A 6,268-nucleotide genomic window follows, 5' to 3' on the forward strand; every position below is an offset into this window, starting at 1 on the left:
AAGAAAACTGAGCACCAAAGAATAGATGCTTTTGAACTGTGGTGTTGGAGAAGACTCTTGAGAGTCCCTTGGACTGCAAGGGGATCAAACCAGTCAATCCTAAAGGAAATCAGTCTTGAATATTCATTGGAAGGACCGATGCTGAAGCTGAAGCTCCGATCCTTTGGCCACATGACGCGAAGAACTGACTCATTTGCAAAGACCCTGATGCCGGGAAAGATTGAAGAGGGAAGAGAAGGGGACGACAGAGGATGAGATGGTTGGATGGCATCACTGACTCGATGGACTTGAGTTTGAGTGAGCTCCGGGAGACGGTGAAGGAAAGGAAAGCCTGGCAAGCTGCAGTCCATGGGGTGTCAAAGAGTCGGACACGACTGAGTGACGGAACTGAACTGGTTGACCTCAGGCAGGATGGGAAACTGTCAGGCCATCCTCCTTGAAGATCCCATTGTCACCTTCCCAGTGAGCAATTCTTTATACCCTGCTGCCCTGATTCCCTCACTCCCTGAGGAGATCCTCTACAACCCCCAGAGGTTATGGAGACTGTTTACCTGGGTGGACTGGATCTGTCAGATAAACCTCTGAGCAATGCTGATTGGGACCTGTTTTGGCAGGAGGAGCAATGAAGAGAAGTGAAAGGCAAAAGAGAAAAAGAAAGACATATCCATCTGAAGGCAGAGTTGCAAGGAATACCAAGGAGAGAAACAAAGCCTCCCCCAGTGATCAATGCAAAGAAATAGAGGAAAACAACAGAATGGGGAAGACTAGATCTCTTCAAGAAAATTAGAGATACCTAGGGAACATTTCATGCAAAGATGGGCACAATAAAGGACAGAAATGGTATGGACCTAACAGAAGCAGAAGATACTAAGAAGAGGTGGCAAGAACACACAGAACTGTGCAAAAAAGATCTTCACGACCCAGATAACCATGATGGTATGATCACTCCCCTAGAGCCAGACATCCTGGAATGCAAAGTCAAGTGGGCCTTAGGAAGCTTCACTACAAACAAAGCTAGTGGAGGTGATGGAATTCCAGTTGAGCTGTTTCAAATCCTCAGATATGATGCTGTGAAAGAGCCTCACTCAATATGCCAGCAAATTTGGAAGACTCAGCAGTGGCCACAGGACTGGAAACGGTCAGTTTTCATTCCAATCCCGAAGAAGGGCAATGCCAAAGAATGTTCAAACTACCTCACAATTACATTCATTTCACATGCTAGCAAGGTCATGCTCAAAATATTTCACACTAGGCTTCTACAGTATGTGAACCAAGAACGTCCAGATGTACAAGCTGGATTTAGAAAGGCAGATGACCCAGAGAGCAAATTGCCAACATCCGCTGGATCACCAAAAAAGCGAGAGAGTTCCCAAAACACATCTGCTTCATCCGGTTCAGGTCAGTTCAGTCGCGCAGTCGTGTCTGACTCTTTGCGACCCCAGGGCCTGCAGCATGCCAGGCCTCCCTGTCCATCACCGACGCTCGCAGAGCTTGCTCAATCTCATGTCCCCTGAGTCGGCGATGCCATCCAACCATCTCGTCCTCTGTCGCCCCCTTCTGCTCCTGCCTTCAATCTTTCCCAGCATCAGGGTCTTTTCCAGTGAGTCAGTTCTCCGCATAAGATGGCCAAAGGATTAGAGCTTCAGCTTCAGCATCAGTTCCCCCAGTGAATATTCAGGATTGATTTCCTTTAGGATTGACTGGTTTGATCTCCTTGCAGTCCAAGGGACTCTCGAGAGTCTTCTCCAACATTGCAATTCAAAGCATCATTTCTTCAGTGCTCACCCTTCTTTATGGTCCAACTCTCACATCCATACATGACTACTGGAAAAACCATAGCTTTGACTAGACAGGCATTTGTCAGCAAAGTGATGTCTCTGCTTTGTAATATGCTTTCTAGGTTGGTCATAGCTTTTCTTCCAAGGAGCAAGTGTCTTTTAATTTCATGGCTGTGGTCACCATCTGCAGTGAATTTGGAGCCCCCCTCCAAAGTAAAGTGTCTCACTGTTTCCACTGTTTGCCCATCTATTTGCCTTGAAGTGATGGGACTGGATGCCATGATCTTAGTTTTCTGAATGCTGAGTTTTAAGCCAACTTTTTACTTTTCTCTTTCACTTTCGTCAAGAGGCTCTTTATTTCTTCTTCATTTTCTGCCATAAGGGTGGTATCATCTGCATATCTGAGGTTATTGATATTTCTCCTGGCAATCTTGATTCCAGCTTGTGCTCATCCAGCCTGGCATTTCACATGATGTACTCTGCATATAAGTTAAATGAGCAGTGACAATATATAGCTTTGACTTACTCCTTTCCCAATTTGGAACCAACCTGTTGTTCCATGTCCAGTTCTAACTGTTGCTTCTTGACCTGCATACAGATTTCTCAGGAGGCAGGTAAGGTGGTCTGGTATTTCCATCTCTTGAAGAATTTTCCAGTTTGTTGTGATCTACATAGTCAAAGGCTTTGGCGCAGTCAATAAAGCAGAAATAGACATTTTTTCTGGAACTCTTTTGCTTTTTCGATGATCCAACAGATGTTGGCAATTTGCTCTCTGGGTCATCTGCCTTTTCTAAGTCCAGCTTGAACATCTGGAAGTTCACAGTTCACGGACTGCTTCATTGACCGTGCTAAAGCCTCTGACTGTGTGGATCGCAGCAAACTGTAGAGATGAAGAGTTACGTGGAACTGTCCCCCCTTCATGCACAGCTGCCACCAGGGAGTTTTCTCAGGGTTGATGGAGGGACTTGAAACAGCAGGTCTGTAAACTCAACCGAGAAGGGCTCCTGCTCCCTAGGAAAGGAAGCAGGAACCAGTGGAAATGTGAAAGTCCCAGAGGCCTTGGTGGGGAGCAGCAGGGAGACAGGAGTGTCCCTCGGGTGAGGACATCGGCGGCCTGGGCCTCCAGTCCACTGCCATCCTGGTGTGGGAGGCAAGCGCCCGCTTCCTGCAGACCAGAGGAGGGGGCCTTGGGAGTTGGGTGTGTGTGGGACTAGGCTGGGGGAGGACTCAGGAGGCTCCAGCCTCAGCCAATCCGACTGTGCTGCCTCTGGGGAGGGTCCCCAGAAAGATCCCAGAGGATCTTTGTCCACGTCCAGGGTCCAGGCCATTGGGGCTGGGAGACCAGGTTGCCCAGGTACGAATGAGCCTGAGGCTCTCTTGGCTGACTTGTCATTCGGACCTCTTCCGTGGGGTGGCGCCCTAGAGACAGCAGGGACGGGGCATCTGCCTCCTGCCGCACTTTGGCCCTGGGAGGGAAGACAGCAGGTGGACAGCGTTTTCTGCAGTGGGAGAAGGCAGGGTCCAGGGTTCACAAAGAAGAGCAGGAAGCCCACGTAGACCTCAACTGAGGTTCTCCACCCAAGACAGGGCAGAGTCAGCCCTGCCAACAGCCAGGGTGTGGCTTCTTCACAGGACGTTCTCAAAACCAAGGCCCAGAGTGGGGCCGAGTCTGAACAAAGTTCATAATCATAGACTTTCACACGACAAAGTGCATTTAGTAATATAAAGCTTACGAAAGTGACGTGTGTCGGAGGAAGCGACTTACCCGACGAGAATCACAGTTCCACCATCCACGTGCTTGCTCGTGCGACCGCTCAGTCATGTCTGACTCTTGGTGACCCCGTGGACTGTGGCCAGGCCACTGTGGCCAGGCTCCTCTGTCCATGGGCTTTTCCAGGTAAGGATACTGGTAGCCCTTTCCTCCTTCAGGGGATCTCCCCAACCCGGGGGTTGAACCCGTGTCTCCTGTGTCTCTTGCGTGAGCAGGTGGATTCTTCACCACTGCGCCGCCTGGGAAGCCCCTCTGCCATCCACAGGAAAATATAAATATCAAGCATTAAACCCACGCTGCTGGCGCCTCACTGCACTGTGACTTGGTTGAGATGAAGATGTGCACGTTCACAGTCATGTCTTTTTCACTTGACAGCATGAGACGAGCATTTTCTGATGTTGTCATAAACTCTTTGGTTTGAAAGCACCATTTTTAATGGCTGCGTAAGCAGCATGCGGATACAGCACGTTTCCTCAGGTACTGCTCTACTTTTTAACGTGTTATCACTTATCCTTCTATTTGGCTGCACCAGGTCTTAGGTGGGGCATGCATGATCTTTCATCTTCACTGTGGCATAAAGGATTTTTAGTTTTGACGTGTGGGTCAGGGGTCTAGTTCCCTGACCAGGGATGGAACCCAGGGCCGTTGCAATGAGAGTGTGGAGTTTTAGCCACTGGACCACGAGGGAAGCCCTTTCCCTATTACTGATCATGTAAAGGGTTCCCACGCTGCCCTGGTGGCTCAGCTGGTAAAGAATCCGCCTGCAATGCAAGAGACCTGGGTTTGATCCCTGGGTTGGGAAGATCCCCTGGAGAAGGGAAAGGCAACCCACTCCAGTATTCTGGCCTGGAGAATTCCATGGACTGTATGGTCCATGGGGTTGCAAAGAGTTGGACATGACTGAGCGACTTTCACTTTTGAGTGGTTTATACTTTTTGCTCAAAGGACATATTAATACATACTTTCAATATTTTGGATTTTTGTTAGGATAGTTTAGAAAAAGTTAATTAATGGACCAAAGTATCAACACTTTTTTAGGCTTCAGATGCTTATTGCTGGACTGCTTTCCGAAGAGCCACACTGCTTTCCTCTCCAGGTAGGCCTGGATGAGATCGCCCTCACCCTCTGTCCTTACTGAGAGGGACGTCCCAGGTGGTCCAGGCCAGGGCTCCTCCTCCTGGCTCGCCCCCCGCAGGAGATGCTGCCTTTGCCCTGAGGGGCCACAGGTGGAGGTGCCTGAGCAGCAAGGCTGCTGGACGCAAGTCTCGCTTCCCTCAGACCCTTGTAAGGCAGGAACGGGAAGAGGCAGTGTTCCTGGAGGGTTGAAACTGGGAATGCCGACTGAGACCAGTGAGAGAGAGGGCAGCTTGCTGTCGCTTCCAGTGACGTCTGAGTGGGGGAACTCGTCCGTGCTGACTGTCCTGAGCAGGTTGAGTTAGGGTTAGGGTCCTTCCACCTTCCTCCTGGGGCTCCCCCGGCAGCTCAGCAGTAAAGAATCTGTCTGCCAATGCAGGAGATGACGGGTCCCATCCCTGGGTGGGGAAAATCCCCTGGAGAAGAAAAATCCCCTTGCAGTATTCTTGCATGGGAAATTCCAGAGACAGAGGAGCCTGGTGGGCTACAGTTCAAGGTCACAAAGAGTTGGACACGACTTAGTGACTGAACAACGACAAGCTTCCTCCTTAGGAAAAGTGACCACACCTCCCAGGCTTCCGTGCAGTAAGCTGTGGTGAGGTGGCTAGCCAGGTGACTAACCACAGGCGGCCGGGATACCCTCCTTCATCCTTTGCGCCCTCGCTGGCTGCAATGTCGTGAGGCCTGGGGCGTGAGCAGCCATTTGGAACCATGTGGTGGATCCACGTGCTTTCGGTGACCAACAAGTTACTAACCGGTCCGGTAGCACAGCCTCCAGATGCCACTTATGGGAGAGAGAGGCACACAGGCTTGTTTCAGCCGCTGCTTCGTGGGGTCTCTGTCACACGAATCTTAACACACTTGTCCAGACTCCTCCTCCAGAGTCTCACAGTTCCGTGCAGCCAGTTCCTTCTCTTGCCTTTGCCACCTCAGGGTCCAGTCCCTGCTGCAGCCACAGTCTGCTGTGGGGGCCCCAAACAGACGCGTGGGCGGGGCCGGGGTATCCGGGGACCTGAGGAGCCGCCGGCCGCGGGGTCTGCTGGGTGGGTTGCCTGGGCTGCACAATGCGGTCCTCCACCCTCCTGACCCCCGCGACACCGAAGTGGGACCTGCCCTCCTCCAGCTGCCCCTGCGCTGCTCGGCATGTCCGCCTGCTTTCTCCCCTGACCCCCTGCCCTGCAGCTGACAGAGCTTGGACACCCTCCCTCCCTTTTGGGGGCAGTCCACCGTCCCCCAGGACAGTCTCCCTCAGGTGGCCCAGAGCCGCCTCCCGCTGCTGCCCTGACCACGGGTGGGGTACGGCCCCCCTCAGTCCTTCATTCCTGACCCCCCACCTCCTCCGGCTAGCAAGTGGCCCCAGGACCCCCGGGCTCCCCTTCCCTGGGCTGGGGTGCACACAGCAGGGATTCTGGGTGGAGCAGGCTGTTTTCTTTCTGGGGTCTGTCTCCTCTTCCGTCGTCCCGGCCCCAGTTTCTCCTCCAAGGGACGCGACACTAGACGTGGAGGGTGGGAGGCTTGGTGTCCCAGAGGGGCCAGGGACGGTGCGACCAGGCGTCAGGAAGAGTGAAGGGAGCAGGGAGCAGGG

This window comes from Capra hircus, chromosome 29 (genome assembly GCF_001704415.2).
Source record: "Capra hircus breed San Clemente chromosome 29, ASM170441v1, whole genome shotgun sequence".
NCBI lineage: Eukaryota > Metazoa > Chordata > Mammalia > Artiodactyla > Bovidae > Capra > Capra hircus.